Source organism: Oncorhynchus clarkii, chromosome 13 (assembly GCF_045791955.1).
Source record: "Oncorhynchus clarkii lewisi isolate Uvic-CL-2024 chromosome 13, UVic_Ocla_1.0, whole genome shotgun sequence".
Taxonomy (NCBI): domain Eukaryota; kingdom Metazoa; phylum Chordata; class Actinopteri; order Salmoniformes; family Salmonidae; genus Oncorhynchus; species Oncorhynchus clarkii.
In genome coordinates, this window is record NC_092159.1 from 51,263,448 (window position 1) to 51,288,457 (window position 25,010).

Below are 25,010 nucleotides of genomic sequence, written 5' to 3' on the forward strand. Positions count from 1 at the left end.
TTTGGTGAGTAGTGAATCTGAAGGTATTACGAATCGGTGGTTTCACTGGTAAACACAGCAACACTGTGGTCACATAGTTCACATGCCACCAGCCCACTTTCATTAGTTTTCAGATTCAATATACAACAGCAATAATTCTGCAATGCCCCCCTCCCTCCCTTGCTCATTCCCCCAACATCACTGTGGTTCACAGAGTTCAACCGCAATTTCAAATCTGAAGTTAACATGACATTTAGTCTTCTGATATTAATCATGTTTTCTTTGACAATGTATAACCCATTAAGGCAAAGAGCCGGGGTTTCTATCTTTACCAGAACAATCACTGCACTCTCTCTGGCTATATGAATGTTTACCCAGGATCATAGCATTCTCAGTAGAAGGATCCTCTGGTAAATCTGGGATATGAATATCTTATATTAGATATATTTGCAGAGATATTGAGAGATTTAGATGGCTTCAGTGCTCTGTGCTGTGTATTATTATCCGATTTAAACAATGAAGAATCGGAATCATGAGGTGGATTTTAATGATAAACTGTACAGTATATCAAGATTTATTGCACTACAAATTAGGTTTGACAGGCAGCAGGTGACCCCTCACACCTACAGCTGTGCTGTACCAACCCCAGTGTATAATACCAACGACACCCTCACCTGACACGCAGATGTGGTGATGACAGGTGGCAGGGGCTGCTAAAGGGGAAACCAGGCTCATGATTGAGTTACAGGCTGACTGTGCTAAAACCTGATTAAATTAGAGTGATGGATATGCTCATGTGTTGACAGCCCTCTCTGTCTCCAGAACTGTGGTTTCACAGGCACCCTACACACCCAGACCAGAAACAGCTGTAGTTTACCACTCCGTACATGATCACTCTCATAGTCACCCAACACGATTCTTCTAAATACCTGTCTTCCTTTGGCCTAGTTTTGTTCATTCAGTGAGAAAAGGGGCGAGGTTGTGGAGAGGTCATCTTAGCTATATTTTTCCTGTCTAAATAAAAGTTTGGCTCTTTCTCTGCTCCCTTTCTCCCACTGATCACTATCATTCTTCCTCTGCCATCATTTTGTTATCTAATACAACTCAATCATGCACAGACAAACCCATAGGCATATGTACAGAGTGAAGTCAATGCTGTTGTATACCAAGACAATCACATTGATCCTAGGGCTCCTTCACTCCCTCTGACAAAGTGCCATTTGCTGCAGACACCCAGAAAGGTCAGGGCTGTCGATGTAGTTTTGAGTGTTAGATTGAGTAAGGACACTGCAATTTCACAGCCAATTCAAAGGAAATTCCATTGGAATGAATCAGGGACTGTGCTGGAGTCTAAGGTGCCTAGTCACTTTGGAAACATTTCCTGATTCTGAAGTTAAATGGCAGCTACTGTCTGTGTGTTATCGACACCTTTACTCAGAAGGGTAAGATACAATAGGAGAATATAGACAACAAAAAACCACAACAGATAAACAAACATCTATAACCAAGTTCTTATCATCCATGGCATCTGTGTGTTATCTAATCTAATATTTTCTTCAACCGTGGAAAGAAAGCAGGTCAAAATTTAAATAGCTGAAAATAGAACATCTGGCTGGGCCTTGTCAGTCACCGGTGCGTAATGAAATATGGAAATGAGGGCGCTCTTCAAAGAGATGCGGGCCTTCCGTGCCGTCTTGGGTCTCCAGCAGGCCCCTCAACAGCCCTGGTAGAACCCCGCCCCCCTGAAACACACAATGCATTTTCAGGTGCTGTGGCCCGAGCCACCAGCGCTGCCAGCTCGTTAGCGCTTACAGACTGGCAAGGCTGGCAGGTGGCATCATTAAACTTCAAACCCGCTTTCGACCTGGGGTTCCGCTGCAAGAAGACCGCCCGCTCACACGCTTGCCAGCAGCTGATTAGCGCCACCACCCAACACCCAACACACCTTACCCCTCTCTGCTACCATCACCAGCCCAAATAGAAAGCACCCTGTCTCTGGCCAAGCATAATATCTTTATCAATAACACCAGTCTGTCTTCCTTTTGTTTTCCCCAACATCACTCTTCTCTTTTCTTCTCCTCCACTGAAGGCTGACGGCATGTCTTCCCCTGGCAATTTCTTCTGTGATTGAGTCATGAATGATAATGGCTGAATTATTTGCTGAAATGGTCTCGTAGGATTAATTTTATGTTCACTGATAATGGAAAGGTTTTGCCTGTCTTGATAATGGTAAACTGGTGAGAGAGACGGATCATATGTCTTTGTAGGCATCCTGACTTTGTATTTTCATTGCCAAATTGTAGAATCATCGATGTATTTTTATATTTTGTGTAGTGATTCAACCTATGGACGACAGGATCCATTTCCACATGTTCTACTTTATTACCACAATATCTAAGAGTGACCAGAAATCCTGTGAGTCTTTCAAACTTCTACTTTCAGATCCACATGATCTCGCCATCCCTTCAGATCCCAACAGGCTGTGTCACTGACCTCCCAGTATGACATGCAAAGCCCCAGAGTGTTGTCAGGGATCTGTGGCCCTCCCATTGGCCCCCCTAGTCAATCTACATAGAACAGTCTGTCACTATAACAGCCAGAGCCCTGAGGAGGTACAGTCTAGAAAGACCCAGTGAGATTCCCTCAGTCCTGTCTCTTAATATAAATCACAGACATTTCAGTTGGGACTCTTTCTATAATGCTGAGAGGGAGCTTTTGCCAACTGTGCCTTTTTAACTGGACAGAAGAAGATGTAATAATGTGCTCCAAAAGCACCCCCGGGAGATGTAAGGACTGCTGTGAGGAGAAACAAGAGTTTTGCTGCTGTAAGACTATAAGAAAAGGGGCCTTACTCATAATTCAGATCTGTAGCTAATGAACACGGACACCCACACAACTGAGGCAGACTCCAGGAGAAACTGGAACAGGACTGAGCCAAAATGTCTTCTGACGGGGAGTGAGACAGATGTAGGTCTAAGGAAGCCCTAGAGTAAAAAATAAACACATTTAGAAATATGTGTAGCTTGTCTCTCCTTCTGCAAGGGAAACAGTTTCCAGTTTTTGGATTGTTATCTTTTATGTCACGTTGTTATCTTGGTACCAGTAATTAGTGTCCAGGGCATGAACACAAACAAATGAGCATGAGGCTAATAGGAAGACTGGTTGTTTGCTTGTTTATGTCTTATAACACTCCACTCTGTATGGCTGTAGAGATCTTCTCCATTGATTTGCCACATGAGCAGTGGCACAGAGATCACACAGTTACTCTCATCAACTTCACAGCCTTGGGGCTGTGACACAATCCAGTGAACCCCACTATGCTGTTCCTCCTGAGTCAGGACTGGCTTCTCATCATGTTGTCACACAGTGCACATAAGCCACGCGTACAAAGAAGTCATAGGGGATCACAGACAGAAATGTTCCATTGCCTTATTGCAGGGGACTGCTGGGTACGTTACTGTAGCTCTCAACATGACCGCTGATGAAAATGAATGTACATTCATACACACTCTGTGAGTTTGGGTGAAAAGCATAGGCCTCCGAAGATATTGTCACGACTTCCGCCGAAGTCGGTCCCTCTCCTTGTTCGGGCGGGCGTTTGGCGGTCGACGTCACCGGCCTTCTAGCCATATCCGATCCACTTTTGATTTTCCATTTGTTTTTTCTTTGTCTTACACACCTGGTTTCAATCCGCCAATTACCTGTTCATTATTTAACCCTCTGTTCCCCCATGTTTGTTTGTGAGTGATTGTTTCTATGTAGGAAGGTCCGTTATTGTGGGCTCTGTTTTTGTATTGCATTTATTATACAGTATGTTGAGAAAAATACGTTTGTCCTGCAGACACAGACTTCCTTACAGATATCGAACACTCCTCTCTAATAGGAGTACATGCAACAGGGTATTCATCTTTATCACAAGTATTTCTCCCTCTGCATTGTTGGGACGGCCCGTCAGTAAGCATTTCTTTTCTTTTCTACCCCCTTTCTCCCCAATTTCATGGTATCCAATTGTTACTATCTTGTCTCTACGGGCTCGTGAGAGACGAAGGTCGAAAGCCATGCGTCCTCCGAAACACAACCCAACCAAGCCGCACTGCTTCTTAACACAGTGCGCATCCAACCCGGAAGCCAGCAGCACCAATGTGTCGGAGGAAACACTGTGCACCTGGCAACCTGGTTAGCATGCACTGCGCCCGGCCCGCCACAGGAATCGCTTGTGTGCGATGAGATAAGGATATCCCTACCGGCCAAACCCTCCCTAACCCGTAAGACGCTAGGCCAATTGTGCGTCGCCCCACGGACCTCCCGGTCGCGGCCGGCTGCGACAGAGCCTAGGCACGAACCCAGAGTCTCTGGTGGCACAGAGAACTGTGATGCAGTGCCCTAGACCACTGCACCACAGTAAGCATTTCACTGATAGTGTACACTTGTTGTCTACGATGCATGTGACAAATAATATGTGATTTGAATTCACAGATTGCTTTGACAAAATAATTGATTTGTTGTTATTTCCTCCACATGGAGGCAGTAGAGTGTGTGTGTGTTTGGCAGCAGAGGTGAGGACTAGGCAGGGCGACCCCTCTCTGTAAGCGGTTGACCCCCGGGGTTTGGCATGGCCACCATGTTCCCCTGGCTGCTGGCCCTCATCCTGAGCAGTCAGAATGGTAGAGCAGCGCTGGGACTGAAGCAGAACCTTCGGACTCCATCTGTCGCCTTCTCCACAGTCACAGCAGAGCAGAGGGAGACAGAGAGAGCCACAGACAGGCGTGCCCACCCCCACCAGCTGCCAGCACTCCCAGCATCTGACTTTCCTTCCTCCTCATCTCCTCTAGTTCTCCTTCCCGCTTAGCCTCATTCTGTTAAAGCTCAAAGTGTCTTCACCCAGGATGTTATTATTTTTGGTGGCTATTTGTGAAAACCTACAATTTCTACATTTGGAGTAAAAGTATCTGTAGAAAGCACCAGATCAGAGGGGAAGTGCTCTTGCTACAGTGAGAATATGAGTGTGTGCAATATATGATGCTGGCCCTAGGGGGCGGCGTCACCTCTTCTACAAGCCAGCCACTGTATTTTAATTATGTGAAGGTCCCAAACACTGCTGGGACACAAGAGTCGTGTTCTGCTACACTGGGACTGGTTTTTGTATTCTGAGCTCAAGTGCTTCTAAATGGTACCACAAGGTTTTCACATTGGGATTCACTATTCACATTCTGTCCTTCCCCTGTCTTACAGCCTACTGCAGAAATGAACCTATGACCTCAGATGTGTTTGACTGAGAGAGAGAAAAAAACATGACTAATTCTGATACATCTCTGGTGGACCGTTCCCATTTAGTTGCAAATTGATACAGGCTAGAGAGGAATTTTCAAAACAGACAATCAGCCAGACCTGATTAGGCTGTATGTAGCCAATTAACTCAGCCTCAACAGCTACAGACAAATCGGCTTGCTGTAGTTTTTAGTATGTATGCTACCCCGGTCTCCATAACACATTGGACGTTCAATATTATGGATGTGTAACTCCATAATATAGCAGATTTAATTTGTCCAAGGTTGATGTTACTTATTGAAAACTGAATCATATAGTCAAAGCAAAAATGTTATGAGACCTGGAGACTTCTAGCATAGTTAAAACCAAAACGTTATGCACAGCTAAAGTGAAAACTCATCAGGAGCTATGCTGGTCATTATAGCTGGAGCCTCGAGGCGATGATATGAAAATGTAAAACAAATAAATAAACTAAACTATTTGTCTAGACTTTCATATCAGTTTTTCCTTCCTGACAAATGCGTACGTGCATGAGACGGAGTTGAGATTATCACAATATAGTATTCATGCTGGCAATACTTTGATGAGAGACAGGGATATAACCTAGGCCTACATCCAAACCACTGTGCGTAGACTGCTGTTCAGGGTCAGACGCCACACGGGGGCCACGAAATGCACGCTCTCCTAAAACCGGAGAGCTAAACAATAATTTGTCCCTGCAAATATCCTCAGCAATAGCATCCACAATCACGTAGTCCATTAAGCGACACATTGTGACATGGTGCGAATTTGGCGTCTGATTTCTTAGGGCCTCTATTCCCCCAGACAGACCTGGCACTGATTGCGTCCCTGCTGGGTCACTAAACTCAGCGCTTTGTGAAACCTGCAGGCTATCAATTGCAAGAAGATTGATGGATGTGCAGCAGAGCATTTATTCAATGGCCCAACATGACATTATTTGTTTAAAAATGCCTATGATGTGATGGTCATCCTCATAAAATCATTTAAAACATATGCTTATGCTGAAAGGTGCTTATACCTCTTTTCTAAACTCATTGACCTCTATTACAGTGAAATATTTGCCTATCCTCCCTGTCCTATTGACACATGGGTGGTTTGATATGCGAGTGAGGTGAAACATTTTCATTTTCTACCTTGGTTTGCTCTAACGACCCGTGAGACGGCTCACAATCCCACTGAAGAAATGGCCAAGCTATTGGGGCGATTACCGCCTACACCTTTGACTTTCCGCTCTAGGCCTGCTGTGATGCTTCTTCAGACAGTGGTTTTATAAAGCTATTTCAGCCACCCAGGGGCTTTTATACGCATGCTTCCCCCCTGCCCACAGAAGAACAACCATCCAACTAAAACCCCATTTCATCATCTCTTTGCGTGAGGATATTGGGCCACATATCAAAGAAGTCTGGTCTTATGTTTAGCCAACTGAAAAGAATATGGTGGATGTGTAACCAACCAGGCTAGACTAGTACAGCTTGGCTCAGCTTGGTTTGGCTCAGTGGTGTGAAAAGAGTAATAGGCTAATCAGCAAATGGGAGCGAGTGCTAAATAGTAGCATAGCCATATGCTTTTCTTGTGTTTTCTGTTAGAAATCTGTCTACATAAGTGACATCACTTATTTTCAATGAACATCTCCCTGTGTGTTTTACCTGAGTTGAGTAACAGCTGATGCAGGAATTCTGCTCTGGACCATGCTAATAATTGTAGGTCTATTCCTGATTTGTAAAGCACCAGGCTCGTTAACCATATGAGCCTACTGTATTGCTGCCATATTTGCACAATATAGTGGAGACAAATGCCCCAAATAGCCCATATCCGCACTTTCATAGGAAGTCTAATCCCATTGCAAGTTATTGCCTTCATTTGTCTCCCGTGTTATCATTACTGTGCATGTGATTGACACTCCCGCAAGAATCTATTTGGCAGGCTCACCTTCTGTTCCTCTCCTGTAATGTGCAAGCCCCGCGTGATGGAAGCTTCTCTCGGGTCCGATGCACCTATCTTCTGATCATCCTTTATCTCTGACTGAACATATTGGATTATTGATTTTGCGAAAAAGACTCGGCGTGTCGGGAGTGTGTGGTTGTGAGTGTTCAACAGACCCACATTCCTCTGTTGCAAGTTGATCATAATAACCCTGACATCTATCAACATACAGACACAAAATGGGACATAAAGAGCAGGTTATTTATTATTTATTCCATCGCAGTTTAAATTCCATTCACTATGTAATTGGGCCTATGTAATAGGGGACAGAGCTGTCCATGGTGCTGAAATTTCTCACACGCAATATCGAATCTCAGAGAAGTGGCAAAAAGAGATTGAGAGCAGATGATTACGGAAACCCTTCCTTCCAAACCTTACTCTACTCTCTGTGCCGTTGTTGGGTTGACTCGTGGGTGTTTTTTACACAAGGTAGGCACACATATGGCTCCAATGTGGGAGTGGATTAGGCAAAGTGGAGCGAGGTCATTAAACAGAAGTTAATAATCCAATGAAACAACACACACATATACACACACATATACACACACATACACACACACACACACACACACACACACACACACACACACACACACACACACACACACACACACACACACACACACACACACACACACACACACACACACACACACACACACACACACACACACACACACACACACACACACACACACACACACACACACACACACACACACACACACACACACACACCATCAGAGATGGACCATCTGGAATCTCACTCGTCCTCTGAAGAGATTAATTACTGGACTGTAGCTCCAGCGCCAGCAGCATCCACAGGCAGTCCTCCTCAGCAGTACAGTGGAGGGAGGAGGAGAGGGGAAATCTGGGAAGAGAACACAGACAAAACAGGTAGCACTTTCATGGCTCCTCAGGAGACTGTGTGAATTAGGGCAGTCTAATCAGCTGGAGGAGGGAAGAGGCTTCAGTCAGGAGGTAGACATCAACTTGGGACATGGATTTTATTGATATTAGTGTGTAAACTCAGTCGTGTTTGTGTGAGAGAGGGAAAGAGGCAGAGAGAGAGAGAGAGATAAAGACAGAGAGTCAGATGGAGCGAGAGATGGAGAGAAAGTGAAAGAGGCAGAGAGAGAGAGTATTTGTCTGCAAAGGCCTCCCCAAGTGGGACGCCTCTCGCTGTTCACTGACGTCAATGGAGCAGTGACATGTGACTCATTAGAGCAGCAGACACATGACTGGTTTGCTAGCTGTTCAGTTTCAAGGCCCCCAACCACCCCACCACAACCAGCCTACCCTCTACCAGACAGCTTGTGGCATACAGTGTGTAAAGCAGAGAAAGCCCCAGGGACCCGCTCCCCGTGTCCCCCCGCTGTCTAAATGAATTAGTAACATGCAATGCTACAAACACTAGCAGATCACAGATTCATGCAAAGCAACATCTGTGCACACCTGAGCATCACAGTGACAGCGGGAGCCCCCTTGAACTTACTAGGGAAGTACACCTAAAGGAAACTTGTAACTGTCACCATATGGAATGTGTAATTGTTTGAGTACAAACACTCACATGATGTGCCAAAACTGAGTGTCTCAGCATAACTGCATAGACAATATGGTTGTCCTCCTTGTACTGTGTTTACCAGTGTGGTTGTCTTGTCTTGTCATATTTAGAACTCAGATAATTGGTGTGTGTTCAGGTGAAGTCATTCCCACTTGATTCACTGACTGTGTGTATAACTGGCTTGTGTTGACAAAGCCCTACCCCTCCCACTGTTTCCTCAACACTTCAGTTAGACTGCAGAGAATCTCAATATCTCGTCTCCTCTGCCTGGCTCTCTGTTAGGACTCTTTCTGTCTATCTCTTCTTGCTATCTGTCCATTTTTTCTCAACATTTCCACCTATGTCATGTTTCTTCTCCTCTCTTCCCTTCTTTCCTTCTCTCGTTCTCTCTCTCCTCCAGACAAATGCCTTCAGTGACAGAAACAGCTCTGCTGGTCTGCTCTGAATTTGCACACTGTATGTAAATGAGTGCCAATGTTGTTCATAGATCTGTAATTAACCAAACAGCCGAAGCTTACAGACAAACGTCTGTCTCCATTACTTTTCTAATCATAGAGTTTCTGGTGCGCTGCTTTTAAGTGGCTAACCCAATTACCTTCTCTCTCCTGCCTTCCCACGATTGGTTGAAACTAATGTCCTAGACGGGTCTGCAGGTCTTTGACTATTGGAGCTGGAGATTGTTTCAGAATGAAAAGAAGCTCTCCCTCTGAATGCCTGAACGGATGCAATTATATTCATTATTGGTTCTTGGGCCGAGCGTTTATATAATAATGTGATACTTTCATGTTTTTAATATACCACTGCCTGGGAATATGTGTCATCTATATGAATGATGTGCTGTACAAAGAAGACTTAAGTCATTCCCAGTCTGTCAGTTGATTTGAGGAGGTAGGACACAGTTTAATCTGGTGATGCCGTGTGAGAATGGCCCTAGGAGTATGTCACCCCCCCAAAAAAAAGTTTTTTATTTTCATATACACCAGATAAGTGCAGTGAAATGTGTTGTTTTACAGGGTCAGCCATAGTAGTAGGGTGCACCTGGAGCAAATTGGGTAAAATGCCTTGCTCAAGAGCACATCAACAGGTTTTTCAACTTGTTGGCTCAGGTACTCGAACCAGCGACCTCTTGGTTACTGGCCCAACGGTCAAACCCGTTAGGCTACCTGCCAACCTTCCAACCCTCTATTTGTCAGTAACATGTGTGATGATGGGTCAACCCAGGTCCTGCTAGTTCAGACTATGAAGATTTGAGGTCAGTGTGACCTGTCCCAGTGTGAGGTCTATGAAGGTTTTCCAATAACACCTTGAACCTGGATAACTCCTCTACAGACTGGAATTCAAAGGATTCAAAGGCCATTTGTGCCTCTGAGGAGTCAACGTCTGAAGCTATCCAAATCCAGGTCATGCATTTCTGATCTCTCTCTCTCTGGACAAATCAACAATGTGATTGATGGCTGAAGTGAAGAGGGAGCAGTGATAAGAAAAGTCAGTATTGCTTTGGGAGATGATAAGGTATTACTAAGACACTGATGACAGAGATGTTAAATGTTTCTGTTTCAGCTCTTCTCTACGACACTGAAATGAGAACACACTATTCTCTGCGTCTCAGAATCTCTGAACACACAACTGAGATAGGATGGGCTTTACTCTGTATCACTTCATAGTGCCTTAATGAGACTTAATAAAAAGTTGATGGCATCTTTAAAGGCCACAGCAGTTTTTGTTTCTCTATAAGCACTGCTGCACTAATGGCTTAATTTGGGGATGGAAGAGAACAAAAAGTGCATTGACCTGCGGCTTGGAGTCGTTACGCCCTTTCAATGTCAGGAAAACAGATTGATAAAGACAAGTACAAACCCATACTGAGCTGATTGGTATCTACTGCAGTGAGCAGACATACAGTATGGGCTAAACAGTGTGAAGAACATGTGTGCCAGAATGTCTTAGTTGGAAGTGCAGCAGTGCAGGTACAGTATATGGCACAGGGCCCTGAGATTCACCTCGCTGAGAAGTCAATCATAGCAGAATGTTTTTATTCCCTGGCTTTATGAAGCAATTATCATTCCAATTGCATAGTGCTGGCTACAGCCTAACTGTGTCCAAGCAGCTTCCACTTCAAATGTTTCTCCCTCACTTTTCATCTCCTAGTAGCTAATTAAGATATTAGTAATTGGCTCCTTTGACAAGCAATGTGGGGAGAAAACTGAAATAGCAAATAGGACATCTATTGTCAAGCCCTGGTCTTAGTATTCTGTGTTCTCTTTATTATTTTGGTTAGGCCAGGGTGTGACATGGGTGATTTATGTGGTTTGTTTTGTCTAGGGGTTTTGTAGTTTATGGGATTGTGTTTAGTTAAGTATTCTAGGTAAGTCTATGGTTGCCTGGAGTGGTTCTCAATCAGAGGCAGTTGTTTATCGTTGTCTCTGATTGGGAACCATATTAGGGAGCCATATTCTTTAGGTCTCTTGTGGGTGATTGTTTCCTGTCTTTGTGTTTGTTGCACCAGATAGGGCTGTTTCGGTTTTGCCATATTTATTGTTTTGTATTATGTTCATGTTGAGTTTTTCTATTAAAAAACATGAACTATAACCACGCTGCATTTCGGTCCACCTCTCCTTCCCAGGAGGAAAACTGTGACATCTATCTTGGAAGCATTATATTGGTTGGATGTAGAAAATATCCCCTTCCCATCTTGGGCAAACTAAGAATCTGGTTCCCACAAATGTATGCTAATGTCCCAGAGCACACAAACTATCTAGTTATGCTCTCAGCCCTCAAGAGGCCTTTCTGGAAATGTTCAAACTATCTTTTCAACTTAATCATTTCATTGCAGGACTCTTTTCCACCCGTGCTGACTGATTGAGTATGCATTTCAAGCTCGTCATAAGAGAGGTGGCAAGCACAAACAGCACTGATTTCTTCTTTACAATAAAGAAAACGACCTCCGTTTGGAATAGTGGGACTGTCTCTAATTGGAGGAGAAAGAGTCCCTTTCTAACGTCGTTGGGATTTTGAAAAAGTCCATTTGCCAGAGTAAGGAATCATTAAACACACCATTAAAGCCCTCTCCTTTAATATCGTTGAAGGGAGTTTTAGCCCATTTAGTCTGTGGATTGGGAGTTGTGAGCTTTTTCTATGCATATTTTCATTTCCTTGGCAGGGAAGTCAAGGATACAAGCCTGATCAAGCAAACACACACTGAATATTTAGTCTTACAGCCTGCATTATCCATTGAGTGTAGGCCTAAAGTCCAGCATTAATTTCCATACAAACCACAGTGAAATAAAGTAGAATACCATGTGACAGTAAGCATCTAAATGACAGAGTCTGACTTGTAGTTTTTTGTTTCTGTCTTTACAGTTGATTTTTTTCACTCAGCGGTCTGACATGGACTGCAGCGAGGGGCTTGTGAGTCTCGGTGGATATGTTGGCCTAAGCAGCCGGGTCTGAAGTGATTATGTGAGTGCGGTGGGAGAGATTCCTTCAGGGCCTGTGGGAAGACTACACGCCCTCTATGTTGACGAGAGAGAGAGAGAGAGAAAGAGAAAGAGAGAGAGAGAGATCTGATCTGTGGTCTCAAATTCCGTTCTAATTATTATTATGCAAAGCATGTGGACAATGGACATATCATTGTGGGACTATTACTTTCTAAATTAGTACAGGAGGCTAATATGCTTCAAGTCATTCCTCTGTGACTGTTCACACATTTTGTGTAGGGATATTTCAAAAAAATATCTATTTTTTCATTAATTATGTTATATTGTGATATAAGTTTGACTGAATAATTTTAAACATATTTTTGCCACTGTAATGCCCCTGTTCAAGTTATCCCTTTGAAATGTTTTAATCTGAGTCTGTCTTGATTGTGTAAAAAACACAAACAGTAATTAAGCAGTAAAAGCCTGCCATAATGACCTGTAACAATTAATTATTCATATTATCTCGCTTTGTCTTTTAAAGTGCTGCCAAGCAATCAAATTAGTTTATTTTTCCTTCTTGCCATTGCCTTGTTTACTCTATAAGCACGTCCTTCAACGATCTCGTTTTCAGAACTGAGGAGCTAATCCGAAGAAAGGCAAGTTGTCGTTTATCGCTGCCTAACAGACAAATCCACTCTAAATGGCCGGAGATATTCACTCATTGGCTCAATAAATCCATTTGTGAATTTACCCAGGGACTCCGGCGCATTGTTGTGGTTGATGTTGTTGTTTACTCTCCTTTTTTACTGACTCCTCGGTCTAGACTCTTCAACTTTAAGGATAATTATGTAAATAAACAGCACAGAAATGGAAAATGGGGAGATAAACACTTCAACAGACAAAAATAAATTGTTGGACTGAGTGGTTGGTATCCACTTGCTTTTTAAATTATTAGTATTATTTTTTTTACCCCCTTTTTCGTGGTATCCAATTGTTAGAAGTTACTGTCTTGTCTCATCGCTACAACTCCCGTACGGGCTCGGGAGAGACGAAGGTCGAAAGCCATGCGTCCTCCGAAACACAACCCAACCAAGCCGCACTGCTTCTTAACACTGCGCTTATTCAACCCAGAAGCCAGCCACACCAATGTGTCAGAGGAAACACTGTGCACCTGGCGACCTTGGTTCGTGTGCACTGCGCCCGGCCTGCCACAGGAGTCGCTGGTGCGCGATGAGACAAGGATATCCCTACCGGCCACAGACCTCAGACGGGGAGGTCTGTGACGCTAGGCCCGCCCCACAGACCTCCCTGTCGCGGCCGGCTGCGATGCATTGCCCTAGACCACTGCGCCACCTGGGAGGCCCGGTATCCACTTGCTTTTAATAAAACGTACAGAAGTGCACTGGGAATGTATTCAACCTTCCTCTCTGCTCAATGTTTCATAATTCTCTTAATTTCTTAGGGTCTTCCTTTTGCCTACCCCATCTATTATTTATTCTGACTCTCCTCACATGTCCTCAGGGCAGTCCACTAAATGACCTAAACTGCACCTCAGCCCCTCATCCTGTCATATCCAACCTTCCTCATTTCCTCCTGTACCTTCCCTCTCCCAACCCTAACCCTCCCGTTCCCCCTCCCTCTGTCCCTCCTCCCATGGTGTGGTTGGTGTAGTAATTGAGTGAGAGCGGTGAACCTGGAGTGCTACGTGTAATCCACACTCTATAAGCACTCTAATTAAAGTGCAAATTCAATACTCCCTCATCAACATTTTACTGGCTGCACATTTGCTCGCCTGACACCCCTCAGGTAATTACAGGAAGACTGGTAGTTCAATCATTCACCAGAAAAAAACATGAGCAAAAAACATGAGCAAAAAACATGAGCAAAAAAAAAGACAATGTGCTGCCTTTTTATGGTGTGGGGATAGGAGTGCACAACTGAAGCACACTGACTGTACCACCACTTGAGCTGCCTCCCGGAAATCTTGCCTTCACTTTTTTGCTTTCACATTCAGGTAATCATTCAGGTAATCATTCAGGTAATCATTCAGGTAATCTAATTCCTTTCTTTCTAATGATAATGATTACATTATCAAAACCAGTGAAGTGATAAGTGTGGCCACATGAGAGGATATTCTCCAGATGCTACACATAATGAAAGCCCATCCATGAGCACACACATGCACGCACACACAACGATTTTTCCCCAGTATGTGTTTGTTTGTGTGTTTCACTAAGTGTGTGTGCTTGTGTGTGTGTGTGTGTGTGTGTGTGTGTGTGTGTGTGTGTGTGTGTGTGTGTGTGTGTGTGTGTGTGTGTGTGTGTGTGTGTGTGTGTGTGTGTGTGTGTGTGAGTAGGAGTATGGTTTTGCAGCTTTAATTAAACTTCCACTATTTTCTCTCAGCTTGTCCCCAACGGGCCCCGTCTTCTTCCCCACCACATGCTTATTTATTTATAATTGCATTAAAGTCATTCAGAGTGGAGCTACTGGAGAACATGGTGCCAACCCTGCAGACTGAGCAGACACTGTCACCGGGTAATACACTACTATGTGGTGACTGCATTCTATTGGCTTGGAATAACAAGGATTTTGCATAACTCATGAACATGTGTGTTATGTTTGGTAGTAAAAATCACAAATTAAATATGTAATTGTATTCCTGTCAGGCTGTTCCCCTTGCTATGAGTGGGAAAGAGCAAACACATCCACTGTTTCGGGAACATCACGAATGTTCAAGCCAACATCCAGATGCCGGTGCCAATGCATTTTTTTATTTTAGTAAGAGTTCAATAAACATTTAAAGTTATCTTTTTTCTTCCGGACAAATATTTTACATTTCTTTACTATATTTCTATAAACGTCTTCTGCCTTCAAAACAATATATCCCGGTAGACAACTGCTTGAAAGAAGATCACAGATATAGAATCTAAGAACTTCAGTTCAAGATGAATTGGAAGATGGAAGATTAAAGTCCACAAAATAATATGCAATCTGTCTGTGAAAATCACATCTTTAATTTCAACGCTGTGACATTGTCAATTTCTGCTTCAATAGTTTTCACCAGGGCCACAACGTTTTGGAACGTTCAGATAGAACAAACATGCCTCTCTGACATCTAGAATAAGGAATCACATCAGCTCTATTTGTGGTATTTCTATCTACAACATTTTAGTGATGAACCTGGCCCTGGAATGAGATCAAATGTTTTATTTAACTAGGCAAGTCAGTTAAGAACAAATTTGTATTTTCAATGATGGCCTAGGAACAGTGGGTTAACTGCCTTATTCAGTGGCAGACCTACAGATTTTTACCTTGTCAGCTCAGGTATTTGAACTTGCAACCTTTCGTTTACTAGTGCAACACTCTAACCACTAACCCATGGCAAGTAGTGCGGACAAAGTGGAGGAAATGGAGAAAAGGTTGGGGAAGCAACAGCTGTGCTGGAATGCGATCTTTATGGGTGACAGTTCTGATGATATGGAGTGGAAAGATGAGGGTCAAGGATCTGAATGGTCTGTACTGGAAAGACATAGGAAGAAAAGAGATCATGATACTGAAAGCAGTGGAGTGTCTAGTATGGAAAGCATAAAGACACCATAAGGTAGGAAGTAATAGTAAAAATGTCTCGGAGTGGAAAGTTGTGATGGTGTTTGATGAGAACACAGGGCCTTATTTACACCCTATCCGATTAAAAGAGAGGCTAAAGAGGCTCAGAGATATAGAATCAGTCATGATGTATCATATGCAGATTGGTGGAACTACAGTGCGGACTCCTGTAGTAAGTGGACTTCCTTTCGGGGCTGATGCTTCTGCTGGTCCTGGCATGGTTTCAAGACCTGTTCAGAAATCTTGCGCTCTTGAATGAGCTTTGTCAAAGGACACTTTGATAATGAATAAAGTTGACTTCATAGCTTTCATTGGTAAGGTTATCAACACGGCTTTGGTTGTGGAAAGCAGAAATGCCAGGTTGAAGGTTATTGTGGAAATGGTAAAATAGTTATTGGAGGTAACAAATGTTACTGTGGAAAAGGTTGCTGACATGCTGAATAATCCTAAAGGTGGATTGTTTCAGAATGATATAGATTAAGTTGAATGGGATTGGGGGGCCTGGGAGGGATTTTGGGGGGAGCATGTGCTAGAAGTTAGTAGGGATTTATTTGATTATTTTATTTTATACCTAACAGAAATATAAACGCAACATGTAAAGTGTTGGTCCCATGTTTCATGAGCTAAAATGAAAAGATCCCAGAAATCTTCCATATGCATAAAAAGCTTATTTCTCTCAAATGTGGTGCACATGTTTGTTTACATCCCTGTTAGTGAGCATTTCTTCTTTGTCAAGATAATCCATTGATTGGTGTGGCATATCAAGAAGCTGATTAAACAGCATAGTCATTACACTGTGCACCTTGTGCTTGGGACAATTAAAGGCCACTCTAAAATGTGCAGTTTTGTCACAAAACACAATGCCACAGATGTCTCAAGATTTGAGGGAGTGTGCAATTGGTATGCTAATTGTGGGAATGTCCACCAGAGCTGCTTCCTGAGAATTTAATGTTCATAAGCCTCCTCCAATGTCAATTTGACAGTGTGTCTAACCGGCCTCACAACCGTAAACCACGTGTAACCACGCCAGCCCAGGACCTTCACATCCGGCTTTTTCACCTGCGGGATCGTCTGAGACCAGCGACCCCAACAGCTGATGAAACTGTCGGTTTGCACAACTGAAGAATTTCTGCACAAACTGTCATAAACTGTCTCAGGGAAGCTCATCTGCGTGCTCATCATCCTCAACAGGGCAAATGCTCACCTTCGATGGCCACTGGCACACTGGAGAAGTGTGCTCTTCACGGATGAATCCCAGTTTTAACTGTACCAGGCAGATGGCAGTCATGGTGTATGGCACGTGTGGGCGAGCGGTTTACTGATGTCAACGTTGTGAACAGAGTGCCCCACGGTGGCGGTGGGGTTATGGTATGGGCAGGCATAAGCTACGGCCAACGAACACAATCACATTTTATCAATGGCAATTTCAATGCAAAGAGATACCGTGAGGAGATCCTGAGGCCCATTGTCGTGCCATTTATCTGACGCCATAACATATTGTTTCAGCATGATAATACACGGTCCCATGTCGCAATTATCTGAATACAATTCCTGGAAGCTGAAAATGTCCCAGTTCTTCCATGGCCTGCATATTCACCAGACACGTCACCCATTGAGCATGTTTAGGATGCTCTGGATCGACATGTATGACAGCTTGTTACAGTTCCCGCAAATATCCAGCAACTTCACACAGCCACTGAAGAGGAGTGGGACAACATTTCACAGGCCACAATCAACAGGCTGATAAACTCTATGCGAAGGAGATGTGTTGCACTGCATGAGGCAAATGGTGTGACCAACAGATGCATATCTGTATTCCCATTCATGTAAAACCCATACATTTCAATTGATTGATTTCCTTAAATGAACTGTAACTCAGTAAAATCTTTTAAATTGTTGCATGTTCTTACAATGTTCTTATAATGGTGCCGGAGGGGATGGCTGCCGTTTTACGGGCTCCTAACCAACTGTGCTATTTGTTTGTTTTTTGCATTGTTTGTAACTTATTTTGTAGGGTGGTCATGGTTCACATCAAAACCATCATCCCGGAAACCCTAGACCAGGGGTGTCAAAGTCAAATGGACGGAGGGCCAAATAAAAAAATCAGCTACAAGACGAGGGCCGGACTGTTCGAATGTTCATTGAAAAATTTTTAAATGACGCATATAGTCTAGTGAACCTAATTGAACCTACTGAAAACCTAACAAATATATTACAATATGATCAGATAAATAAAGCAATATTTTCTTATGGCTCTGTCAGTAATCTTTAATTTTCAACAGACACAAAAGACAAATTTCCTTTATATAAATATCCCCATAACATGAACATTAAATGAAAGAAACCGGTATTCAAGGCACCATCAGTAGACTATATTTTCTATTTTAGCAAAAGTGGGCTAAATTTACTTCAAAGAAAAAACAATAATAGCAATTTTCTATCATCCACTCAACTGAAATATTTTTAAAATATAATTGGATTGAAATACAAAAAAATAAAGTGCAAAAATCTATTAATCAAAAACAACACTTTGTTTAAGGAGAAGTAACATGCAGTGAAAACAAATATTAAATTTTAACTTTTAAACTTGAACTGAGTAAAAACTCTAAATATGTGATTGCACAGTAATGTTCACTTGTTTGAGGTTGAGGGTGATACTTGGTGGTGTCCCATCTTTTCCACAAGTTCATCAATGTTCGGGGTAAGGCTCTGAGCTGAAGAAATCCTCAGAATTGAGTGGAGGTGTTCAGCAGTAAGTCGACTTCTGTGTGATGTTTTGTTCAGGTTCATCAAAGAAAACAGTTGTTCACACAGGTATGTGCTGCCAAACATAGACAACGTTTGAGCAGCCTGGATGCGCAGCTGGGGCATTGTGCCGGGGAGGAAACGGGCGAACTCCGCAGCACCCACTGCCGCATATTTTGCCCTCAGTGCATCATTGCATTGGAGGTCAATCAACTCCATTTGGAGGTTTGGTGGTGAGCTTTCCACGTCAACAGCAAATGGGTTACCGAGCAGTTCCAACCTGCTTTTTTGTGCTTCAAAGTCAGCAAATCGGCGTCGAAAGTCAGCGGCAAGCATACCTATTTTATCAGCCAACTGTGTGCTCGGGAACGCACTGGTAGAGAGCTTCTCTTTCATGGTCTGGCAGCTGGGAAAGTGGCTCAAATTTTCTTTCCGCATCTGCGTCTCCCACAGAGTCAGTTTGGTTTTAAATGCCTTCACTGTACTGTACATATCAGAGATGACACGATCCCGACCCTGCAGCTGCAAGTTTATTGCATTCAGATGACTCGTAATGTCACACAGAAAAGCCATTTCACACAGAAACATTTCGTCTCGGAGTTGTGTTGTGTCTTTCCCTTTGCTGTCCAAGAACAGACAAATCTCCTCACGAAGCTCGAAACATCTTTGAAGCACCTTTCCCTGGCTTAGCCATCGCACCTCTGTGTGATAAGGCAAATCACCATGCTCCGTTTCTAACTCCGTCAGAAATGCCTTGAACTGGCGGTGATTCAAACCTTTGGCTCTGATAAAGTTAACTGTGCGCGTGATGATGCTCATTACATGCTCCATTTTCAAGGCTTTACCGCACAACGCTTCCTGGTGTATGATACAATGATAAGCTGTCAGCTCACCTGTCGCGTTTTCCTCTTGCATCTTTTCCCGTATCTTCGCCACCAGTCCGCTCCTGTGTCCACACATCGCAGGTGCTCCGTCGGTTGTCAAACCCACGAGTTTTTCCCAAGGCAGCTCCATCTCATTTACACATCTTGACACCTCTTCATACAAATCATGCACCGTAGTTGTGCCATGCATAGGACGTAAAGCCAAAAACTCCTCTGTCACGCTTAGGTTGGAGTCCACTCCGCGGATGAAAATTGACAACTGGGCAATGTCAGAAATGTCGGTGCTCTCATCCACAGCCAAGGAATATGCAATAAAATCTTTTCCCTTTTTCACAAGCTGCTCTTTTAGATTGATGGACAACTGGTCTACTCTCTCGGCAATGGTGTTTCTGCTCAGACTCACATTTAAAAAGAGTTGCCTTTTTTCTGGGCAAACTTCGTCACAAACTTTAATCATGCAGTTTTTGATGAAATCCCCCTCCGTAAATGGCCGGGCTGATTTAGCGATCTCTTCTGCCAAAATAAAACTGGCCTTGACAGCAGCCTGGCCTTGTGATTTGGCTTTTTTGAACAGAGCCTGTCGAGATTTGAGGCCTCGTTTTAATTCCTCTGCCTTTTGTAGCCTTTGTTCCATGTCCATATTCTTGTTTTTGTCCGCGTGTTTCGTTTCATAATGTCGTCTCAGATTATACTCTTTCAGTACCGCCACACTTTCTCCACACAGAAGACACACAGGTTTTCCAGCTACCTTCGTGAACATATACTCCGACTCCCACCTTGTTTGAAACCCCCGGTTCTCAGTATCCACCTTCCGTTTTGCCATTTTTGATGGGTATCTGAAAGTTAATTTTACTGTGATGCTGACGACTGCTGTGCCAATAAATATTGAAATGAAGCAGCCTACTGCTCGGTGCGTCACCTTTGCATTGTGGGAAATGTAGTATTGGTGCGTGTAAAAGATCTGCGGGCTGCCGGCTTGCTGCGGGCCGGTTCTAATAATAAATCAAGATCATCCCAGGGGCCGTAAAAAACCTTCTTGCGGGCCGGATGTGGCCCGCGGGCCTTGACTCTGACATATGTGCCCTAGACCCACTCCAATTCGCATACCGCCCCAACAGATCCACAGAGGACGCAATCTCAATCGCACTCCACACTGCCTTTTCCCACCTGGACAAAAGGAACACCTACTGTATGTGAGAATGCTGTTCATTGACTACAGCTCATCATTCAAGACCATAATGCCCACAAAGCTCATCGCTAAGCTAAGGACCCTGGGACTAAATACCTCCCTTTGCAACTGGATCCTGGACTGGACTGGCCTGGCCGCTTCCAGGTGGTAAATGATAGGCAACAACACATCTGCCCCACTGATCCTCCATACGGGGGCCCCTCAGGGGTGCGTGCTAAGTCCCCTCCTGTACTCCATGTTCACCCACGACTGACAAACTATCATGGTCCAAACACACCAAGACAGTCGCGAAGAGGGCACGACAACACCTTTTCTCCCTTCGGAGACTAAACAGATTTGGAATTTGTCCCCAGATCCTCAAAAAGTTCTACAACTGCACCATCGAGAGCATCCGGACCGGTTGTATCACCTCTTGATATGGCAACTGCTCGGAATCTGACTGTAAGGTGTTAGAGAGGGCAGTGCATACGGCCCAATACATCACTGGGTCCAAGATTCCTGCCATCCAGGAGCTATATACTTGGTGGTGTCAGAAGAAGGCCCAAAAAAATGTCAAAGACTCCAGTCACCCAAGTCAGACTGTTCTCTCTGCTACTGCACAACAAATGATACCGGAGCGTCAAGTCTAGGTCCAAAAGGTTCCTTAACAGCTTCTACCCCAAGTCATAAGACTGCTGAACAATTAATAAAATGGCTCCCCTGACTATTTACACTGTTTTTACACTGCTGCTACTTCACTGTTTATTATCTATGCATAGTCACTTTACCCCTACCTACATGAACAAATGACCTCGACTAACTTGTATCCCAGCATATTGACTCGGGACCGGTACCCCGTGTACATAGCCTCGTTATTGTTATGTAATTTTATTGAAGAAGAAGAGGAAGAAGAAGACTGTATCATCAGGATTTTTCACATACTGACAGTCCTATCACAGCATGACAATTATATACTGTATATAATGTATACTTTATTGTAAACCAATTCAAAATATATTTTTATTGTATTTATTTTATTTCACCTTTATTTAACCAGGTAGGCAAGTTGAGAACAAGTTCTCATTTACAATTGCGACCTGGCCAAGATAAAGCAAAGCAGTTCGACAGATACAACGACACAGAGTTACACATGGAAATACAATAAGTTTACAACAGAGTATACAAGCATTACAAACGACAGTAAGGGGAATACAGACAATACATTATAAAAATAACTTGTCTTGATTGTTTGTTTTTTTGCTATGAGAAGAATGAATTGTGTTTATTTAATTGAATTGTGTTTATTTGTTCAATTTAATTCTCAAAAAGAATAAACAGAGGTTTTTGACTCTTATATTTACATTAATAAATGTATTAATAAGACATGTACAGACATTAATAAAGTATTTAGCTAAAATAACAAAGCATGGCAATGTTTTGGTATGGGCGTGCATACTTTCGTCACAGGCATAACCCGGATGTAGAGTGCCAGTGCTGACAACAAAAAAATCCTATCCTGTCGTGGAACAGACTGAAAAAAGGTGAGTTTTAAAACAAAAGGAAACATTGCTTTGAACACATTCTAAACTTTGCTTGTACTCGCTTTCATTCTGAGACCAAACACCAGTGAACGTGTGAGTTTGGTATCTGACAGGAATACGTAAGGCACTTAGCCAACTTGTATCTATCTATCTATTTTACCTTCTCAACAATCTCGACTGTTGATGTTCGAGATAGCAAGCTACACTTAACCAGCTAGCGAGCTAACGTTAGCTAGCTAACTAGCCAGCAGACTGGTAGCTAGCTCGTTGGAAGCAAGCCCTGACAAATCGTCTACCAAACATTAGCTAATCGTGCTAAAATGTAGCAAACTACTTGTTGTAGTTTCCTACTTAGCCAGCTTGCTAGCTAGTTGGTTAGCCAGCTGAGCTAGTTAGCTAGCCAATCTACGCTGCCTTGCGCTTGTCTGACAATGGTTTGACAGCTGGTTTTAGCTTGACCATTTGTGAAGGAAATATTAATTTGATGCAGTTGCTGTGCGGGAAAGAGGTGGGTTATTCCTAGAAATGAATACATGAGTAATTCTCACAGGGGCCCTGTGCGTAAGTAAAAGCTTCTTCTTTTTTTGCCACATTATGAACCCACAATTTGCTCTGAAGCCACCATCCCACAACTCCCGGTATCCTGCCAAATAGTGACCATCACTTGTCTCCCGTATTTGTTTGCATGAGTTGTGCAGCACAGTGTCATTTGCCAGAAACGGAACAGTTGTCTTTTGCCAGAAACTGAGCTCCATAGAGAATGTGAAGAGCCAGGCTGAGGGGTTGCTGCATTGCAGAATAAGGTCCTGCCTAAAGATGAGCAAACTCTGAAATTGTCAGTATGGTTAACCACGCACAGACAGAGAGAATTAAGGTGGCAGATGTTTTTTAAGTGGGCGTTTTGGGGAACGGCTGGTATTTCACCAAATAAAATGTTGACGCAAGATTAGTTTTAGTACATGAAGTGCTGTGGGAATTCTCAATCATTCTTGTGTGGTCCTTCAGCATTTTTCTAGATTGTAAACACATGCAGGTTGAAACCGAGGGAGCAATGTTGGAGTTTAGTTGAGCATCTGAGTGGTTTAGTGAGGTATGCTCTGAGACAGCATAGATAACTACTGGGACACCCACTACAGTCCCAGTCCTAAAAGCTGCCCTCAAGGAGCTGCACAATACGTACTCATTTACCTGCCACACACCTGCTCCAACAGACACCTCAAAACTGATAGGCCTACACTATTTCAGTGTAAGTGAGAGTTTTGGCTCTATTGATGAGGAAAATGGGGCCTGTGAAATTCTGAAGACAGACAGGTGTTTAGTTGTGGCTTGAGTGCAGAGACTTCATCTTGGCAGCTGTTTAACTGGGAAAGTAATTTTGGTGTGAGTGGAGTACTTGTCTGACTGGAGTACTTACCTTGATTTGACATGCTGGCCTCAACAGTCAGTGTGGCTGTGCTGAGAGACAGCCATCTCATAATGGTAAGAGAAAACTGTTGTCAACAGGAATGTTTTTCTCTGTATGAAGACACATTTTTTACGTGCTTCCAGACTGCGTTGACAGGAAAGGATCCTCAGAGCAGGCACAGGGTTCCATTGTTCCGTAGTTAGTCAGGCTGTAGTCAGTGATTTGGCCAAAATGATAAAAGACATTTCTGTTGCACAAAACCTTCATGACCATGACTGGCGATGGAACACTTCAAAAGCTACCGGTACTGCAATGCCTTACCTAGTCGTTTCACTGCACGCAAACCCCTAGCCAGCCACCACTTCCCAGCCAACTCCATCCATTCTATGTTATATGTTAAATTGGACAGCACTCGATTTAGTGGAGATGCACTCTACACAACATCCCCCGGCCCTCCTCACCATCCATAGGACAAAACACTTTGTTTTATTTACGTGAGGTGCTTCTGTAACTGCTAGGAATAACAGCCAATCGAAGTGCATAGCGGAGGGCAAGCTAATGTAATCTGACAGCAATGGAGTGGTAGAGGCCGCTCAGGCATCGTAAAGCTGTCGTTGTTTAAGCTCCTAAATTTGTCGCTAATACCCGCCAGCCTCCGCTTCCACATGGCCACAGAGCCATGAGGAGAAGAGCACCAGAGTGTGCATCCAGGCAGTTTAGTTGTGTAACTGTGTCTTTCCACCTGTGTTAAGTATATATATATGTGGATAATGGGTGTGTGTGCAGCTCCAGTAAATGTGTGTGAGTCAGTGTGACACTACAGGTACAGCTTTAGAAGAAGCCCATTTCTCACAATGCTGATTACTTGTGAGGGAATGCAACAAGTATTGCATTAGTTTGCTGAGAGGTTGGAAATTGAAATATGGATTGGGGTCGCAAACGCCTGCCTGTGCTATTGGCTGTTTCAGATGTGTGGGATGAAATGTATTTTGTGTGACTGATGCAGACATGGGCGGTATCTAATGGTTTTCCTCTGCTCGTTCCTGCATTCCAATAACAAGATGGGAGCAGGAGTGACACAGACAAAGTGGATGTTTTTAGTCACCTTAAAGAGGCGCCAGGCCATTTTTCAGACAGAAGAACACCAAGCCTGCCACTCTTCCATTACATTATGGCATCCATTTTAAAGTGAAAGACACACCCAAGGCCGGTTTCTCAAAAGCATCATAAGGTTAAGTTCATCGTTAGAGCCTTTGTAGGAGCTTTGTTAAATCCAAGCTTTTTCCACAAACCATCGTTATTAACGTTGCACTTGAAAATGCTTGGAATTTAATGCTTGCCTCAGAACAGCTAAGTGCGGAGAACAGAACAGCGCCGTTAGATGCCCTCCCACGTAATTTTAAACACAGAAGATCTCCGCTAAACAG

General features: G+C 43.5%; 1 protein-coding gene across 1 annotated transcript in view; it reads left to right on the top strand.

The window, feature by feature from the left end:
• Positions 1–22,103: 22,103 nt before the first annotated feature.
• LOC139365042 (speckle-type POZ protein) overlaps positions 22,104–25,010 on the top strand; it is a 108,044-nt gene continuing 105,137 nt past the window's right edge. Inside the window, exon 1 of the mRNA XM_071102375.1 lies at positions 22,104–22,178. The gene's annotated coding sequence lies outside the window, so the exon portion shown is untranslated. The remainder of the gene's footprint in view (positions 22,179–25,010) is intronic.